At 45.5% G+C, this 20,949-nt stretch overlaps 1 long non-coding RNA gene and 1 pseudogene across 1 annotated transcript in view; one reads left to right on the forward strand and one right to left on the reverse strand.

Annotated features, from left to right (window-relative positions):
• The window catches only part of LOC144698301 (uncharacterized), a 290,571-nt gene extending 282,210 nt beyond the window's left edge, over positions 1-8,361 (forward strand). The window contains exons 2-3 of the long non-coding RNA XR_013580496.1: positions 5,104-5,210; positions 8,146-8,361. This is a non-coding gene — a long non-coding RNA (uncharacterized LOC144698301). The remainder of the gene's footprint in view (positions 1-5,103; positions 5,211-8,145) is intronic.
• A 5,884-nt stretch (positions 8,362-14,245) lies between these two features.
• On the reverse strand, positions 14,246-20,694 carry LOC144698025 (uncharacterized; annotated as a pseudogene).
• Positions 20,695-20,949: the final 255 nt, after the last annotated feature.

The raw sequence follows: 20,949 nt of genomic DNA on the forward strand, positions 1-20,949 counted from the left end.
ATCTGCATTGAAAAAGAATTACGTTTTCAGGACTGTTCACTGATGCTATATTCCTCACTGTACCGGTACTACCAGATCTGCTAAAAATTTCAGCATTTTCCATTTTAATTTCAGATTCACAGCACCCGCTATTTGATAACTGTAGATTTTTGAGAATGTGGAACTCATTATCCGATGGGTTTGAGATCCCCGTGTGAGCTGGAAACTTATGGGTAAAATCACACCGTGAAATGATCGTTCACCAGCTGAGTGGTTACATTCTTACTGATGACAGAATTTAAATGTTCTGTGTATGGAATGAAAAATCACTTGTTCACATGGCCTCCTGAGATTCCAGTGAGTTCACATTTAACGAGGGATTTGTTCTGCTGTTAATTACACCTGGCACAGAACTATGGCGGAAGACCAGTGCACTTTATTAAGTCAATTGATATCAAAAAACATTGTTATATCTTGGTCCTGTGGCTTCAATCGTCACTGGATCACAAATAATAATTTCCTATTCAGAAATAAGGACTTCCAATGGCAGCGGGGCTACCCAGCATTCAAAGGGGAGCAGAATGTGTCCTATCCTCACAACAGGAGCTCCCTGTACATGCGTATTACGGTGTATGCTGGGGCATGCGCATTGCGGTATGTTTCATGAGCGTGCGCAGTACTGGACTGAAGCAGCTCAGAACGGGTGAGAGAATGACGAGTGGAGCAAACTAACAGAGTTAGTGGGTATGTGAGGAGGAATGGAGCCAGCTGAGTGGGCAGGGAGGCTTCATAAAGACACAGTGCAGGCCGGAGCGCCCAAATAACAAGGTACGGGTTTTGTATTTGCAGAGAACGGACCGAAAAAGTCTGGATTTCTCCCTTCGCCAGGCCCGGGGTAACGGCCGCCATCTTTATAGGGGGCAATGTGCAGCAGGGCGCATGCGCAGTCATCCTGGTCCAAATAGCAGGAGGAGAGAATGTTGTGTATTTCTATCCAGGACTGACAGGGATGGATTTTGGAAACTCCTTTTACAGGGGGCCAGAAGGGGAGGTTTTACAGACTGGAATGTCAAGACCAACATCACATTTAGATATGATAGAGTCACTCGATTCATCAGGACCTGGATCATCCTTTTATAATGCTCTGTATATACCATTTCCCAAACATGTCACTGTCAGTCCAGGATAGAAATTCAGGACCTGGATATTATCGGCCTCTGAGTGCAATCATTGACTTTCAGGTCATTACCACTCACTATGTAAAATTTCTTCCTCACTCCTCCTACAGATCTTGCCCAAAATCTTTAATCTGTGTCCCATAATCATTTTACAATCAGTTAATTGGAACAGCTTTTCGTTAACTATCGTTATCATTAGGGACCAAGAGGGCAATCTATGGGTGGAGCCAGAGGACATTGCTAGAGTGTTGAACGAATACTTCACATCTGTCTTCACCCAGGAGAATGAGGATGAAGGTATGGAACTCAGGGAGAGAGACTGTGAGGTTCTTGAGCAAATTGATATAGGGAGTGACAAGGTATTGGAGGTGTTGGCAGGCTCAAAAGTAGACAAATCTCTAGGTCCGGATGATTTGTATCCCAGACTGCTGAGGGAGCCAAGGGAGGAGATCACAGAGGCTCTGACCCAAAATTTTAATTCCCCTCTGGGGGAGGTGCCAGAGGACTGGAGAACAGTTAATATGGTTCCGCTATTTAAGAAGGGTTGTAGAGATAAGCCAGGGAACTACAGTCCAGTGAGTCACACGTCAGTGGCAGGGAAAATATTGGAGAAAATTCTGGAGGAGAGAATCTATCTCCACTTGGAGAGGCAAGGTTTGATCAGGGAAAGTCAGCATAGCTTTGTCAGAGGGAGGTCATGCCTAACAAATTTGTTTGAATTTTTTGAGGAGGTGACCAGGTGTGTAGACGAGGATAGTGAGGTTGATGTAGTTTATATGGATTTCAAAAAAGCCTTTGACAAGGTCCCACATGGGAGACTTATAAAGAAGGCAAATGCACATGGGAGACAGGGTAATCTGATAAGTTGGATTCAAAATTGGCTTAGTTGTAGGAGACAGAGGGTGATGACAGAAGGCTGCTTTAGTGGCTGGAAGCCAGTGGCATACCACAGGGACGTGTGCTTGGTCCCCTATTATTCGTCATTTATATAAACGACATGTGGGGATTAAGATTAGTAAATTTGCGGATGACACAAAGATTGGCCGGGTGGTTAACTGAGGTTGAGTGTCTTGGGCTACAGGAAGATAAGTGGCAGATGGAATTTAGCCCTGAAAAGTGTGAGGCAATACACTTTTTAAGGAGTAATTTGACAAGGAAGTATTCAATGAATGGCATGACAGCAAGAAGTTCTGAGGAACAAAGGGACCTTGGCGTATGTGTCCATAGATCTCTGAAGGCGGAGGGACATCTTAGTGGGGTGGTGAAAAAGGCATATGGGACACTTGCCTTCATCAATCGAGGCATAGAATAAAAAAGTTGGGAGGTCATGTTGGAGTTGTATAGAACCTTGGTGAGGCCACAGCTGGAGTACTGTGTGCATTTCTGGTCACCACATTGTAGGTAGGATGTGATTGCACTGGATGGTGTGCAGAGGAGATTCACCAGGATGTTGCCTGGGATGAAACATTTAAGTTATGAAGAGAGGTCAGATAGACTTGGGTTGTTTTCGTTGGAGCAGAGAAGACTGAGGGGCGACCTGATTGAGGTGTACAAGATTATGAGGGGCATCAACAGGTGGATAGGGAGCAGCCGTTCCCCTTAGTTGAAGGGTCAGTCACGAGGGGACACAAGTTCAAGGTGAGGGGCAGGAGGTTTGGGGGGATGTGAGGAAAAACTTTTTTACCCAGAGGGTTGTGACGGTCTGGAATGCATTGCCTGAGAGGGTGGTGGAGGCAGGCTGCCTCACATCCTCTTGAAAAGTACTTGGATGAGCACTTGACACGTCATAACATTCAAGGCTATGGGCCAAGTGCTGGTAAATGGGATTAGGTAGGTAGATCAGGTGTTTCTCACGTGTTGGTGCAGACTCGATGGGCCAAAGGGCCTCTTCTGCACTGTGTGATTCTGTGTGATCTACCTTATCTAAACCTATCATAATCTTGTACACCTTTATTAAATTCCCTCAATCTCCTTTGCTTGAAGGAGAACAAAACCTTCTAGCTCATATCCCACTTCCCTCGACCCATTCTGGTAAATCTCCTCTGTCCCCTCTCAAGGACCCTCACATCCTTCATAATGTGTGGTGATCACTGGTTTGCACAGACCCAGATGTTCTGTGTCTGTGTGTGTGACATCATCACACATCGACAGTTACACTGTGACATCATCACACATCGACAATTACACGGTGACATCACCCCGCTCCCCGGGTATTTCCTCAACTGGGAGATTTTTCTCTGACTCCAGTGCTTCTGATTTCTTTCCAGCTGCAGGCTCCAGCAGGAGAGTTTAAAGTTGAACCTTGAAATTGTTTCACAGGTGAGTATTTTTGACTATTCATCTACAATTTAAAGATTTTGGTTTTATGCTCTGTTGCCTATGCTCTGTTATCTATGCAAAGTTCCATGGCTCTGAGGTTGGTGTGAATGCCTTCTCAGTTACATTGTTAAGGTTTGTTAATGTCAATGAGATTGTTAAGGTAAACAGGTGATGGGTATTTGAACACAATGAAGTAGGGGATAGCTGGGACACTGGGTGTGGGTGAGCAGTGTTGACAGTGAGGCAAGTCAACAAACTATCTCAGCAAGAAAAGGCCCTGTGTCTTAGTTTTGACTTCACCAATTGGTGTGGATCCTGTTAACGGCTGGTGTGGCTTCTTTCCTGTGGATCTGAATCCCATGTATATTGTTATGATTCTTGGCCAGACACAGATGCGATCGGGTGAGGGATCAATAGCATTTTGTTTAAAGTAGATGAAGGTTGAGATTTAAGACACCTACTTTTGGAATAAGGCCACAAGTTTCCATGGGTTTTGAACAACAATAAAACAAAATTTACCGTACAAGTTCAGAAAGATAAAACAATTTACAATATGTACCTGATACTCGAACATTCAAGGTAAGTATGAGGTACATGTGAATTAACAGATGAACTGTGATGAGACACACCACATTACAGAGTAAATGACAGATGTAACCAAAAGAGATTCCATGGATTTCACAACAATCACCCAGACATTAGTCCCACTGTGAGTCAACCAATCTCACTGAAAATTAGTCTTTCTCAAGAGGGTTTCCGATCTCCAGCTTCGAAGATCTCACCTGGAATTCTCTCCAAAAGTCACTCCCACTCAGACGGCTTTAACAATGGCCCACCTCGCAGAGTTTCAGTCTCGCTTTCCAAGATTCCATCTCCCTGGATTCCCAAGTACAATCAAACACTAGCTTGCACTAGCTGAGATTTATGGCCATGCCAAGCAGAACACCATTGCTCCAAAGGGGTACCTTTGCTTCAACAGCCCTCTTTAGTTAAAGTCTGCTCCCTGCAGCCATTTCTCTAAATTTTTAACTCAACTTAACTGGGACCTCTACCTGTTCCTGTGGCACCTATTGCCTGGCAACTCCCGGAAATAACTGCCTCAAGAAGAGCTGTTCACTGACCCGAGAACTGATCTGGTGACCTATCAAAATACTCCCAGAGGATCCCACCCTTGTTACTAGACAGGAACCAATGTAACAAGCATTGGAACATCCTGTACCTTAAATGTTATAATCTCCACAGGTTGCTAATTTAGCAGGGACCCAGGATGAATTGAATTTATAACACAATCCATTGCTCTGTTTCAGCTCTGTCCGCTGCTATTGTCCAATTCCTCTGCCTCTAATACTGGGTGTATTTTAGGTACGTTTAGTATTTAATTGTTACTTTTGCTGACTGTGTCTCAATGAGGTTACCTCCGCTGCCCATCTCCTGACCATGTGCTGCTGTCTTCCCAGCTTTATCTTCCCGCAGTACCTTTCGTAAGTCAGGAATTGTTTTTCCTGCACTATAGTCCATTTCTCTTCTGCCTCTGAGCTGATGTTGACCATCAAATTCTGCATCATTTTTAGTCCCTTTAATTCATTCTGCACACCCTGAAATGTTTATTCTGTTTGCCTCTCCACAGATAGGAGCATATTTTGCCAATCCCCAGTTGCCTGTGGAGAAAATGATGTTTGACCTTCTTGAACCGCTGCAGTCCGTGTGGTGAAGGTGCTCCCACAATGCTGTTAGGTAAGGAGTTACAGGTTATTCACCCAGTGATGATGAAGGAACAGTGATATATGTCCAAATCAACAACAACAATTTTTGTTTCTATCACACTTTTAATGTGATATAATGTTCCAAGGCATTTCACAGACATGTCACAAAGTAACATTTGACACTGAGCCACATGAGGAGATATTAGGGCAGGTGACCAAAAGCTTGGTCAAAGTGGTCACTCTTAAAGGGAATCTTCTTAATTCTTCCAAGCGATGTGGACTTCGCTGGCTGGGCCAACATTACTGACCATCCCTAATTGCCCTTGAGAAGGTGGTGGTGAGCTGCCTTCTTGAACCACTGGAGTTCACATGGTGTAGGTACACCCATAGTGCTGTTAGGGAAGGAATCCCAGCATTTTGACCCAATGACAGTGAAGGAACAGCCGATATATTTCCAAGTCAGGATGGCGAGTGGCTTGGAGGGGAGCTTCCAGGTGATGGTGTCCCCATGTGTCTGTTGCCCTTGTCCTTCTAGATGCTAGTGGTCGTAGGTTTGTAAGACACTCTCTAAGGACCCTTGGTGAATTCCTACAATGCATCTTGTAGATGGTGGAAAGGTTTTGGGGAGTCAGGAGGTGAGTTACTCACCACAGGATTCCTAGCCTCTGACCTGGTCTTGTAGCCACAGTATTTATATGGCTGGTCCAGTTGAATTTCAGGTCAATAGTAACCCCCAGGATGTTGATAGTGGGGGATTCAGCGATGGTAATGCCATTGAATGTCAAGGGATGATAGTTAGATTCTCTCTTGTTGGAGATGGTCATAGCCTGGCACTTGTGTGGGGTGAATGTTACTTGCCACTTGTCAGCCCAAGCCTGGATGTCACCCAGATCTTGCTGCATTTGAAGATGGAGTTATTCAGGATCTGAGGAGTCATGAATGGTGCTGAACATTGTGCAATGATCAGAAAATGCCCCCACTTCTGACCTTATAATGGAAAGAAGGTCATTGATAAAGCAGCTGAAGATGGTTGGGCTGAGGACACTACCCTGAGGAACTCCTGCAGTGATATCCTGGAACTGAGATGACTGACCTCCAACAACCACAACCATCTTCCTTTGTGCTAGGTATGACTCCAACCAGCGGAGAATTTTCCCCCCGATTCCTACCAACTCCAGTTTTGCTAGGGCCCCCTGATGCCACACTCGGTCTTATGCAGCATTGATGTCAAGGCCAGTAACTCTCGCCTCACCTCGGGAGTTCAACTCTTTTGTGCATGCTTGAACCAAGGCTGCAATGAGGTCAGGAGCTGAGTGGCCCTGGCGGAACCCAAACTGGGCGTCAGTGAATAGGTTATTGCTAAGCAAGTGCCGCTTGATAGCACTGTTAATGACCATTACTTTACTGATAATGGAGAATAGGCTGATGCGGCGGAAATTGGCCGGGTTAGATTTGTCCTGCTTTTTGTGTACAGGACATACCTGGGCAATTTTCCACTTGCCGGGTAGATACCAGTGTTGTAGCTGTACTGGAACAGCTTGGCTAGGGGTGCAGCAAGTTCCGGAGCACAAGTTTTCAGTACTATTGGCCAAATATTGTCAGGGCCCATAGCCTTTGCAGTGTCCAGTGTCTTCAGTCATTTCTTGATATCACGTGGAGTGAATGGAATTAGCTGAGGATTGACATCTGTGACACCGGGGACTTCCGAAGGTAGAGAGGTTTAGGGAGGAAATTCGAGAGCTTGGGGCCTTGGAAACTGACAAATGGCTGTCAGTGGTGGAGTGATTAAAATCAGGAATGCTCAGGAGGCTGGAATCAGAGGAGTACAGATATCTCGGAGGGTTGTGATACTGATGGAGATTTTTGAGTTCGGGAGCGGCCATGGAAAAATGTGAAAGTAAGGATAAGAAATTGAACATTTTGGTGTTTCTTAACCTGGAAACCTTGTCAGTCAGTGAGCACAGGGGTGATGGGTGAACAAGACTCAGTGAGAGTAATCACACGGGCAGCAGAGTTTTGGATGACCTCAAGATTACAGGGAGGCTGAATGTGGGAGGCCGGCTGGGAGTGCGTTAGGATAGTTAAGCCTAGAGGGAACAAAGGAATGGATGAGAGTTTCAGCAGCAGATGAGCTGAGACTGGGATGGAGTTGGGCGATGTTACTGAGGTGGAAATAGGCGGTCTTGGTGATGATGTGGATATGTGGTTGGAAGCTCATCTTGGGGTGAAATATTTCACCATGGTTGTGAACAGTCTGGTTCAGTCTCAGACAGTTTCCAGGGAGAGGGATGGAGTCGGTGATCAGGGAGTGGAGTTTGTAGTGGGGACTGAAGACAATGGCTTCAGTCTACCCAATATTTAAATAAAGGGAATTTCTGCTTATCCAGTACCGGATGTCAGACAAGTCAGGATGGTGTGTGACATGAAGGGGAAGTTGGAGGTGATGATGTTCACACACACCTGCTACCCTGGTCCTTCTGGGTGGTGGAGGTTGAGGGTTTGGGAGATTCTGTCCAAGTTCTGGTTGAATTGTAGAAATATAAATCCCGTCTGCTTCACCAATTCCGAAGGAGTGTAATACAGTCTCGAAACTTTAACTCTGTTTCTCTCTCCACAGATGCTGCCAGATCTGCAGAGATTTTCCAGCACTTTGTTTTTATCCCTCTCCTTCACCCCCTGCCTTTCCCTCTCTCGCTCTCACCCACTCCCATCTTTCTCTCTCTCTCTCTCCTCCAATCGAGGCCAGAGTCTTGTGTTGGCCCAGACCGAGTGGCAGGTTCCCTTCCCTGAAGGACATTAGTGAACCAGTTGGGTTTTTATGACAATCCAGCAGTTTTCATGGTCACTTTTTCCTAGTGCCGGCCCCACCAATTCCCAGATTCATTCAGCTCAATTTCACAACCTGCCTTTGTGTTTTTGTGGGTTCTCTCTCACTCCCTTTTTTCTGTTTTAAATCAATTTCACAGGGTATTAGAAGGGGAGGATTTGCAGTCGGGAAACTGAAACTAAACATCACATCAGGATCTGACAGAATTTCCCAGTCTATCGTAAGCTGAAGATCATCGGATTTCGAACATGGAAGGAAAAAGCACCGTTTACACTGGGGAGAAGGCGTGGAAATGTGGGGATTGTAGGAAGGAATTTAACTACCCGTCTGAGCTGGAAACTCATCGGAGCACTCACACTGGAGAGAGACCATTCACCTGTGCCATGTGTGGGAAGGGATTCAGTCATGCATCCTGCCTGCAAACACACTAGCGAGTTCACACAGGGGAGAGACCATTCACCAGCTCCCAGTGTGGGAAGAGATTCATTCAGGCATCCAACCTGCTGATGCACCAGCGAGTTCACACTGGGGAGAGACCATTCATCTGCTCTGCATGCGGGAAGGGATTCACTCAGGCATCCAACCTTCTGATGCACCAGCGAGTTCACACTGGGGAGAGACTGTCCACCTGCTACGTGTGTGGAAAGGGATTCACTCGATCATCCAACCTGCTGAGACACTAGCGAGTTCACACTGGGGAGAGACCGTTCACCTGTTCCGAGTGTGGGAAGGGATTCATTACCTCATCCCACCTGCTGAGACACCAGCGCGTTCATGAGTCATGAAGTGATTGGATTTTGCTGTTAATCACGTCCAAGACTGAACCATGTTCATTGAGATCTGTTCCTGCTGATGTTTATACACTCCAGATAAAATTCAAATAAAACAGCTTTGTGTTAAACACAAAGTGCTGAGTCTATTAATCCAGCGCTTCCCAAACCTTTCCCTGTAAGACCCCATTTTAATGTCTCAGACTTGGTGTGACCCTAGAGTGAAAATCTGGGGATTACAGGAGATGTTGAGCGGGAAAGAGGCTTCAGGCAAAGATTGGACAATTGTTATTCTGCAGAAAGTACTTCAAGCAGCTAAATATTTGCAATTGCTCAATGAAAAATTAGCATATTGTAAAGTCTACATTGTAAATTGGACTCATGTATAATTAACTCAATAATTCTCTTAACTCTCTATAATTCCTCACTAAATAAAATCTTGAAATTCCAATTCTGCGTGTGCAGGATATTTCATATAAATGACTTTCAATTACACACAGATACAGCTTTTATCATAATCACTACAATAGGGTTTTAGTTATATACAACAGAAGCTATTAGCGCGATATACAGTCAGAAAGGTGCTTTCACCTCTACAAATATTTAATGGCTCATAAAACTTTTAGTAATCCTAAAAATATACTTTTCAAAACGGTGAATGGACATCCCTCAAATTCAGACTGATCCTCCTTTTGTCTGCTGAAATGACAGAAGAGGTAGAAAGCTTTTTTAAATCTATCTTAATCCCCAGGATATGTGTTTGTCTTAGTTTGGTAATGACGAATGAATTGGGGGAGTTGATGAACAGAAAACAAACACCTACCTTTTCACGGGCGTCTTATGCAGCAATCAAGCCTCAGATAGCAGCCATTAGAGCTCGTCCACCAATAGGAAAAGGTGAGGATTTAAGGGGCCCTCGTATCTGTCAGGGGACAGTCCAAGCTCCCTGGCAGCCATGGATGCCTCAGAGCTCGCGAGCCCAAAATCTCATCACTGGGGATCACGAGCCACAATTTGGGACGACCTGTTTTAATATCTTGAAGACAAGTTAGTTTATTTTGAAATGCTCCCCTCTCCCCTGTCACCTCCATCCTCACCTCCAAGAACAAGTGTGAGGAGCTCATTGAGCTTCTTTGTCACTAAGATTGAGACAATTCGATCAGCTGCCTCTGCTGCTTCTTTCCCTTCCAATAGCCCACCAGGACAAACTATCTCCAAAGTTCCCCTTGTTCAAACCTGAACTCACATCTTTCTTTAGTTTCTCTCCCATCTCCCCTCTTGGCCTCTCAGTGCTCATCTTGTCCATGAGACCCACCTCCTGCTATCAACCCTATTCCCAATAAACTGCTGATCAGCCAACTTCCCCATGTTTACCGACATTATTAACAGTTCTCTCTCTTCAGCTATTGCCCCCCTCTCCTTCTAATCATCATTCCTTTCCTCAATAAATAAATCCTTGACCCCACCATCCTTGAAAACTACTACACCATTTCCAACCTCTCTTTCCTTTCCAAAGTCCTTGAAAATGTTGTCACGTCTCAAATCCATTCCCATCTTTCCCAGAACTCCCTGTTTGAATCCCTCCAATAAGGTTTCTGCCCCTGACGCAGTATTGAAACAGCTCTGATCAAAGCACCAATGACATCCTATGTGACTGGGACAAAGGTAAACTATCCCTTCTCGTCCTTCTCGATGTGTCTGCAGCCCTTGACAAGGTTAACCACACCATTCTGCTCCAATATCTCTCCACTGTCGTCCAGCTGGGTGGGGCTGTTCTCTCCTGGTTCCATTTTTCTCTGTCTAATCATAGCCAGAGAATCACTTGTTATGTCTTCCCTTCCCACTCCCACAGTTACCTCTGGTGTCCCCAGAGGATCCAGCCTTGGCCTCTTTTTATTTCTCATCAACATGCTCCCCACAACGACATCATCTGAAAACAGTGTCAGTTATCACATGTACACTGACAGTGCCCAGCTCTACCTCACCACCACCTCTCTCCACTTTTGTTAAATTATCAGACTGTTTGTCTAATATCCAGTGGTGGATGTGCAAAAATGTCCTCCAATTGAATATTGGGAAGACTGAAACCATTGTTTTCATTCCCGAGCTACCAACTCCATTTCTCTCCCTGGCAACTGTCTGAATGTAAACCAGACTTTGTGCACACGTGATGGCAAGTTTGACCCCGAGATGTGATTCTGACTCGGGTGTGTGTGTGCCGGTGATTTTCCAGTCACACTGATGATTTTTTTTTTCCCCCCACAGACAGAACAGACAAACATTTCTCCTTCCATAATCAGAGGCTGATCATGTATGAATTCAGTGATTCTATAAGATCTTGAGATTTTTGCTTTGAGTTTTTCATTTGAAAATCCTCTCCCTCTAATACCCTGTAAACAGAGTTGTCAAAAGCCATCGCTGTCAGTACAGGATAGAAATTCAGAACAGACAATTCTAGTTTCTATGGAATATTCTTTCTCCTTTCATTCCCCCAAATCTATAAATCCCTGTCCCACACACTCCTCCCCCTCTCTGCTCATTGTTACAGATTCAGTGCCTGGTCTCCTACTAATTCTTTTCTCCTCTCCAGATTCTCTCTCTTCCTGTCCTTAAAGTGGTGGCTCAGGCTGTGGGTCAATCCCACTCCTTCACTCTAATTCTACCAAATAATTCGGCTCACAACAGATGTTCTTTAATGGCTTTGTGGTAATTTTGAATGTTTGGAAAGAATCACCTTTTCCCAACTGTGACACAAGCTGTGCCTGAGTTACATTAAATAGACTCATTCACTCAGTAAGTGATCAGATCTCACTGAACTATGACACAAGCTGTGTCTATCTGAGTTATATTGATACAGACTCACTCACTCAGTTAGTGATCAGATCTCACTGAGCTATGACACAAGCTGTGTCTATCTGAGTTACATTTATACAGACTCACTCAGTAAGTGATCAGATCTCACTGAACTATGTCACAAGATGTGTCTATCTGAGTTACATTGATACAGACTCACTCACTCAGTGAGTGATCAGATCTCACTGAACTATGACACAAGCTGTGTCTATCTGAGTTACATTGAAACAGACTCACTCACTCAGTAAGTGATCAGATCTCACTGAACTATGACACAAGATGTGTCTATCTGAGTTACATTGATACAGACTCACTCACTCAGTAAGTGAACAGTTCTCACTGAACTACAAAAACAACTACAACAACTTAAATTTATATCGGGCTTCTAACATAATAAATTGTCCCAAGGAGTTTCACCGGGGCATAAAGATATATTAGGTCAGATAACCAAAAGCTTGGCCAAAGAGGTCGGTTATAAGGAGTGTCTGTAAGGAGGGAAGTGGATGAGAAAGGTGGAGGGGTTTAGGGAGGAAATTCCACAGCTTAGGGTCCAGGCAGCTGAAGGCCCAGCCACCAATGGTGGAGTGATTAAAATCGGGGATGAAGGACATCCGGTAATGGTGCTCCATGTATGTGGGCCCCATAGCCCAGGCTCAAGGCCCTAATCTGAACTTTGGGACATAGTTTGACTGTCCTGGGTTTCAGAGAAAAACACAGCAGGTCAAACATCATTGGAAAGTGAGAAATGAATGGTCACTGTTTCAGGTGGGTCTCCTTCAGAATGAACACTTCCCACCACCAGCACCAACCCCCCTCCCCCAATCCCCCTCCCTGTGAACTGAACATTCCTTCACCCACTCATCCACCCATTGCACATCCACCCAATGGCTCCCAGCCTGGATTGACATTCAGCATGAACCCAGTGAGAGGGTGAGCTGGCCCACGGGATGTCAGAATGGACAAGAGCTGGAAGTGGTTCCAATCAATGCGTTTTATGTTTCATTGTTATAAACAGGAAACTTAATATTTTGTTAAACCCCCATGTGCACACCCTTGGTGAATTACAATTTCTCACCCAGTCCTTCCCTCTGGCTTCAACATGGTGCATCCTGTGTGGGTTCAGCAGAGGTAGAGACAGGCTGCTCATGAGATGGGGGCAGAGTGTCGGGCGATGGGGCAGAGTGTCGGGAGATGGGGGCAGAGTGTCGGTAGATGGGGGCAGCGTGTCGGGAGATGGGGGCAGAGTGTCGGGAGATGGGGCAGAGTGTCGGGAGATGGGGGCAGAGTGTCGGGAGATGGGGGCAGATTGTCGGGAGATGGGGGCAGAGTGTCGGGAGATGGGGGCAGCGTATCGGGAGATGGGGGCAGAGTGTCGGAAGATGGGGCAGAGAGTCAGGAGATGGGGGCAGAGTGTCGGGAGATGGGGGCAGAGTGTCGGGAGATGGGGCAGAGAGTCGGGAGATGGGACATATACTGTATATGTTTCTCATCCTCATAATTTACAACACTATTCCTGATGTTCATGAGCTGCCTCACTTTCTTTCCCATTCACTCCATTTGCTGATCTATCAGTAATGGACTCGCTGCCATCTCGAACAAAACTGTTTTCACCACTAAGGCTCCGCTGGTATTGAATACTCTTCATGACATCATCGCACTGGGACTGGATGACATCATCTCACTGGGACTAGATGACATCATAAGAGACCATTGTTTCTTAATGACCCACATCAATAACAAGAGGAAATATTAATAAACCTGAGCACATTATCTAGGCTGACACTCCAGGGTGACACTGAGGGACTGCTGCACTGTCAGAGACAGCATCCTTCACATGGAACTTGTGGAGGCTCTGGTCACAATCTTCCAATCCTCCTTATACTGTAGTGGTGTCAAAGGACTGACATATTGTAAATGTTACACCCCTGTTCAAAAACACAGCAATTCCAGGACAATCAGCTTCATATCAGTGGTGGGGAAAGGTTGGAGACAATAATCCAGGACAAAATCAATTGGCATTTGGAAAAGTATCGGTTATTTCCAGCATTTTCTGTTTTTAACACTGATACTTCCCTGGATCCCAAGGCTCTCTGGGAGGTGTGGGGAGCTGGGACGTATCCATGAGAGTAACCAAAGGTCTGAGAACTGAAAGAATCTAGGGTTAGAGAGGAGACCAGATCCAAAAATGGAGCAGTTGGCAACAGGACATCAATCAGTCTCCTCTTATCCTGGAGAAATCAAGGACTCGACATTCTGAGAGTTTGAAACAAAACTGATTTATTTAACAGACATCAAGATATTAAACTTCAGCCCAGTTACAGGGATTATTAACATCAATAGAAACAAACCACGACTATTAGAATGAACGTGGTTCAGTTCTGGATGTGATTAACAGCAGCAATAACAGCAGAATCCAAACCCTGCTGTCACTTGTGAACTCACTGCTGTCTGAGCAGGTGGGATGACCAAGTGAATCCCTTCCTACATTCGGAGAAGGTGAACAGCATCTTCCCAGTGTGAACTCGCTAGTGTGTCAACAGGTTGGACAAATGAGTGAACCCCTTTCCACACTCGGAGCAGGTGAACGCTCTCTCTCCAATGTGAATTCACTGGCGTACACTGAGGTGGAATGAAGGCTGAATCTCTTTACACAGGAAGTACAGCAGAACGGCCTCTCCTTGTGTGAATTCGCTGGTGTTTCAGCAGGGTGGATAACTGAGTGAATCCCTTCCCACACTGGGAGCAGGTGAATTGTCTCTCCCCAGTGTGAACTCGCTGGTGTCTCAGCAGGTGGGATAACTGAGTGAATCCCTTCCCACACTGGGAGCAGGTGAATGGTCTCTCCCCAGTGTGAACTCGCTGGTGTGTCAGTAGGTGGGATGACTGAGTGAATCCCTTCCCACACTCGGAGCAGGTGAAAGGCATCTCTCCAGTGTGAATTCGCTGGTGCACTTTGAGGTTCGATAAAGTCCTGAATCTCGTTCCACAGGAAGTACAACTGAATGGCCTGTCCTCAGTGTGAATTCGCTGGTGCTTCAGCAGGTTAGAGGACCCAGGGAATCCTTTCCCACATACCGTGCAGTTGAATGGTCTCTCTCCAGTGTGAACTCGCTGGTGTGTCAGCAGGCTTGATGACCGAGTGAATCCCTTCCCACACACGGAGCAGGTGAGTGGTCTTTCCCCTGTGTGAATTCGCTGGTGTGTGCGCAGGTTTGATGACTGAGTGAATTCCTTCCCACACTGGGAGCAGGTGAACGGTCTCTCCCCAGTGTGAACTCGCTGGTGTGTCAGCAGGTGGGATAACCGCTTGAATCCCTTCCCACACTCGGAGTAGGTGAACGGCCTCTCCCCAGTGTGACTGCGTCGATGGGTTTCCAGTTCGGATGGACGATTGAATCCTTTCTCACAGTCCTTACATTTCCACGGTTTCTCCATGGTCCAGGTGTCCCTGTGTCTCTCTAAGTTTGATGATCAGTTGAAGCCTCGTCCACACAGAGAACACGTGTACAGTTTCTCCCCACTGTGAATGGTGTGATGTTATTTCAGGCTGTGTAACTGGTTAAAGCTCTTTCCACAGTCAGTTCACTGGGATACTCTCACTCGGGTGTGTGTGTGTCTCGGTGCTTTTCCAGTCACACTGATGTTTGAAATCTTTTCCCACAGACAGAACAGACAAACGTTTCTCCGTCCACATTCAAAGGTGATGATATTCAGGTCCTGATGAATCGAGTGACTCTGTCAGATCTTGATGTGATGTTTGGTTTGAGTTTCCTGCCTGAAAATCCTCCCCTTCTAATTATCTGTAAAAGGAGTTTACAAGAGCCATCACTGTTAGAACAGGATAGAAATTCAGAACAGACAATTCTATGGAACATTTTTTCCTCTCTTGTTCCCCCAAAGCTGCAAATCCCCATCCCACACACTCTCCCTCCTCCCTGTGCTGAAATCCAAACAGAGTTTTGGACAATTCTTTCTGTATCTTTTTAACAAATTTCTATAATTGGAGTTGACAATATGTCTGATCATTCACCTCAGTGATTACTCGTGACAAAACATTAATCTGAAACCCCCTGACCGACCAGACAGAATAGCAGATGTTAACCTTGTGTTCAAAACTTACTGTGTGGAGATTTAATGAGCGATTATGAAGGTGGTTTCTCCCAATGTCCCAGAGTTTCCTTCCTTCCTTCTCTCCCTCTCTAACTGAGTTAAACCTGGGATCAGTCTCATGGCCCATTCTGGTTCCTGCTTCTCTTCCTGATGACTAATTAACTCCAATTAAACACTGAGAAGACTGAAGACACTGTTTTCAGTCCCTGCTCCAATCTCCATTTCCCAGATACCAACTCCATCCCTTTCCCTGGGAACGGTCTGAGATTAAACCAGTCTGTTCACAACCTCGGTGTCACATTTGATCTCGAAATGAGCTGCTGACCTCATGTCTGTGCCATTACTAAGATCGCCTGTTTCCACCTCCGTAATATCACCCGACCTCACCCCTGTCTCAGGAGTGTCTCATCTGCTGCTGAAACCCTTATCACGGCCATTTTTACCTCCAGACTTGACCATTCCAACACACTCCTGGCTGGTCTCCCACATTCTACCCTCCGTAACCTTGAAGACATCCATATTTTTGCTGTCTGTGTCTTCACTCACAGCTAGGCCCATTCCCTGACCTTCCTTGGCTCCCGTTCAAGGAGCAACTCGATTTTAAAATTCTCATCCTTGTTTTCAAATCCCCCAATGGCCTCCTCTCTGTGGCTCCTGCAGACCCACAACCCTCTATGATATCTGCACTGCTCTAATTCTAGCATTCCCTGTTTTAATTGCTCCACCATTAGTGTCCGTGCCTTCAGTTCCCTCGACCCCAAGCTCTGAGATTCTCTCCCTGTGTCTACCACACTTTCCCCCTTTAAGACAATTGAGTATTAATAAAAAAAGACATTCTGTCAAAACATTTTATCTTGTCCTCATCAGGATAGAGGGAAGAATACCAAATTTCAAAAATTATCAGTCAGGCTTGTAATGTGTCTCACTTGCACTTGCTAGAAGCTACGTATGTTCATCCACAGGGACCTGTCCTCTGCAGGCAGTAGGAACATGTCCAGGCACGGGGTCTTTTGTGGAATTAAACAAAAGCAGAGGGGATTACAGCTCCTGACTGTATTGGCCATGGCAACAACCAATCAGAGCCAACGGGCCAACCAATCAGCACCCTTTTCTCGTGCAGTATAAATTGTGGTTCCCTTTGAAATTTGGGATTCTTGCATTTGTCCTGGTGAGTGCAACAGGAAAAGCTTTGACAGCTTGTCTCTTTTTTCGTTAATAATCAAATTCTGTACAAACAAGTGACTATTTAAGTATTTTGGTCACCTCCTTCTGTGTCTGAATGTTATACTTTATTTTATAATTTCCCTGTGAAGCTCACTGGGATGATTTATGATGTTAATAGAAGTTGTTGTTGTTTCTGACTGTTACCCTGATCTCCTGTTTTACAACAACCCATTGATTTCACACCAAACTCTATCTCTGATTTATTGTCCTTCCTGCGGTTCATTCATCCGGGCATGCAGCCACTGTAAAGATGGCGCACATGCATGCTCCCTGTTGCACATTGCCCCCTATAAAGATGGTGACCGCACATGCGCTCTGCTGTTCCTTGCCCCTATAAAGATGGTGACCGCACATGCGCTCTGCTGCTTCTTGCCCCCTATAAAGATGGTGACCGCACATGCGCTCTGATGTTCCTTGCCCCCAATAAAGTTGGCGGCCGTTAACTCGGGCCTACTTCCGGAGAAATGGCCTAATATGTGGTTGGAAGGATGGTTCCTTATTGAGGGTTTAGGACAGAGTCCGTGAATTCATAAAGCCTCCCAACTCACCCGCCAGCCCTATCTATGCTCACGGGTTTTTTTTTCCAGCTCTTAGTCCGCACTCGGTCTTTGTAAATCCCGCATTTTAAACCCGCTCGCTCCAGCTTTCCTCACGCCTGATTTCACGCGCTACACATGCTCCAGCTCACAATGATTGACGGCAGCTCCGGACCAATAGGGAGAGGGAGCGCGAATAGAGGAGCCGAGGGAGCGGCTGTTCCTCCGGCCAATCGGAGTGAATGAGGGGCGTGGCCGGGCTTGAATTGGAGCATGCGCAGCGTGGGTGGGGATCGGGATCAAGGCAGTTGGGTTGAAAGTCCAGCGGCTGAGAAAGGGCCAAGTGCAGGAGAGGAATGGAGCCGGAGGGTGGACTGGGAGGGTTCACAAACACCCGGTGTAGGACTCCAAACCCGGATTACAAACTCCCGGAGCCCAGTTTACACCCAGTGTTTGGAAACTCCTTTTACAGGGGGTTAGAAGGGGAGGATTTACACACAGCAAACTCCAACCCAGAGAAATGTTTGTCTCTTAATTTCTATCCTGGACTGACAGGGATGGATTTTTTTATAATCTCCTTTGTACAGGATTTTCAATGGGACGGATTTGGAGACGGGGAAACTCAAACCAAACTTCACATCAAGATCTGACAGAGTCACTCGATTCCTCAGGACCTGAATATAATCTTTCTTTGTGGAAGGAAAAATGTTTGTCTGTTCTGTTTGTGGGAAAAGCACCGACATTTTCAAAATCCTGGTTAGACTGCACCTGAACCACTGTAATAAAAATAAAAAATGCTGGAAGTACTCAGCAGGCCTGGCAGCATCTGTGGAGAGAAACAGAGTTAATGTTTCGAGTCAACATGACCTTTTATCAGGACAGGAACACTGTTGAAGGGTCATGAGGACTCGAAATGTCAACTTTGCTCTTCTCCGCAGATGCTGCCAGACCTGCTGAGTTTTTCCAGGTATTTCTGTTTTTGTTCTGGAATACTGTGTTCTGTTCTGGGCATCACACCTTAGGAAGGATAGACCATATTGGCCTTAGTGGGAGAGCAGTGCAGATGTACCTGAATAACAACTGGACTCCAAGGGTTAACTTATGAGGAGTGGTCAAACAAATGCATCAGAGTAATTAGAGCACAGAAAGAGGCCATTCAGCCCATTGAGTCCATGCCAGCTCTCTGTAGAGCAGTCCAGTCTGTCTCATTGCCCCACTGTGTCTTCAACCCCCTGCATGTTTATTTCTCTTAAATGCTGGTCCAATTTTATTTTAAAGCATTGATCATGTCTGCTTCCAGCCTACTCGTAGACAGTGAGTTCTGGGTTATTACCACTTGTTGTGTAAAATATTCCTCCCTGCATTTGCCCTGTATCTATTGCCCATAACCTTCCATCTGTGTCCCCCTAATCCTTGTCCCATCACCAAATGGAAACAACATTTTCTTTGTCCAACTTATCTGAACCTGTCACAATCTTGTTCACCGTTAACAAATCTCCCCTCAACTCTGTAACTCCAAGAAGAACAACTTCAGCTTCTCCAATCTCACTTTGTAACCGAATTCCATTTTTCCTGGAACCATTCTGGTAAATTTCCTCCGCATCCTCTCAAGGACCCTCACCCCTTTCCTAAAGTGTGGAGACCAGAACTGGATGCAATACTCCTGTTGTGACCTAACTGGAGCTTTATGACGGGTCAGCTTAGTTTCCCTGCGTTTATACACATTAAATCTGCTTATGAAGCCCACGATCTCATATATTTTGCGAACTGCTCTCTCAATATGTCCTTTCGCCTTCAAATGTGTATGCACATCAACCCCCAGTTCCCCCAGTCCCTACACACCCTTTAGGACTGTACCATTGAGTACCCTATTCATTCTGCCAATATTCATCATCTCACTGTGAGGTTTGTATTCCCTGGAATTTAGAAGATTGAGGTGTATTTTCTCGAAGTTTTCATGATATAATTGGAAATGGCGTGGTAGATAGAGGGGAACAATTTCCATTGGTTGGGGAATCCAGGACTGAGGAACATAGTCTAAAACTTAGAGCCAGACCTTTCAGGAGCGAGATTAGGAAAATCTTCTCCAGGTAAAGTTGGGAGAAGTTTGGAATTCTCTTCCTGAATTAGCAGTTCATGCTTGATCAATGTTCAGTTTCAATCTGGCATGATAGATCCTTCCTAACACAAGGTATAAATCAAGGGACAGGAGACAAAGGGTCACAGATCAGCCTTGATCTGGTTGCATAGTGGGACAGACTCGAGGGGCTAAATGGCCAACTCCTAGAATCATTGAAACTTGGAGCACAGAAGGAGGCCATTCAACCCTTTTTGCTCGTGCTGTCTCTTTGAAAAAGCAGTTCTGTTTCGTCCCACACACCCACTTTCTGTTTGTAACCCTGTAAGTTCCTCAATCCCAAATCCCTGTCAACTCCCTTTTAAAATTCCTGATGGAATCAGGTTCCAGCACCTTTTCAGGTATAATGTTCCAGATCCTGACAACTCTCTGATGGTGCAGAAACTGCTGAACGCGATGTTGAGTGCAGAAGGTTGTAAAGAGACGAATTGAAAGATGAGCTGCTGTTCCTCGAGTCCCCATTGAGCTTCATTGGAATAGTGCAGGAGGCCAAGGACAGAGAGGTCAGAGTAGGAGTGGGGCAGAGAATTAAAATGACAAGTGACCGGAAGCTCAGGGTTAAGCTAAGAGACTGAACGGAGGTTGTTTCACAAAGTGATCACCCAATCTGTGTTTGGTCTTCCCAATGTGGAGCAGATCACATCGTGAGCAGTGAATACAGCAACTAAACTGCAAGATGTACAAATAAATCACTGTTTGGTTTCAGCTTGCACAACCTTGAGTACAGCCTGAAGAAAGATACTTTACTTGAAGAATAAAGGTTAAAATATAATTACATTGTCTATCTCAGGGTGTAATCCAAGAACACCACCTTGTATTTACAGGAAGGGTTGTGGGGCTGCAGGAGGTTACAGAGATATTGAGGATCCGGTTGACATTGTCTATCTCACCGGTGTCAAATTCATTTTCCATGGTGGCTCTGATCCAATATCCTGACACTGGATGAGGGCCACATTCAGCAGAATTTATAATAATTGAACTAGATACAAATAAATATATCAGTATTTACTGACACCTCGGTTTTATTTATTGTTCCTGCTGCTCCCGGTACCCGGCATCTCTTCGCTTGAACCATCACATCGACACTCGGGGCAAATGACTGGGCTGAGGCCTGTCTCAAATAAAAACACGAGGACCATTTGTCACCACAGAATCATAGAAATTATAGCACAGAGGAGGTAATTCAGCCCATTATATCTGTACTGGCTGAAAATGAGCAAACCAGTCTAATCCCGCTTCCCAGCTCTTGATCCGTAATCCTGTAAATTACAGAACATCCAGTGTATATCCCAGTACTTTTTAAATCTGTGTAT

Source organism: Cetorhinus maximus, chromosome 23 (genome assembly GCF_964194155.1).
Source record: "Cetorhinus maximus chromosome 23, sCetMax3.hap1.1, whole genome shotgun sequence".
Taxonomy (NCBI): Eukaryota; Metazoa; Chordata; class Chondrichthyes; order Lamniformes; family Cetorhinidae; genus Cetorhinus; species Cetorhinus maximus.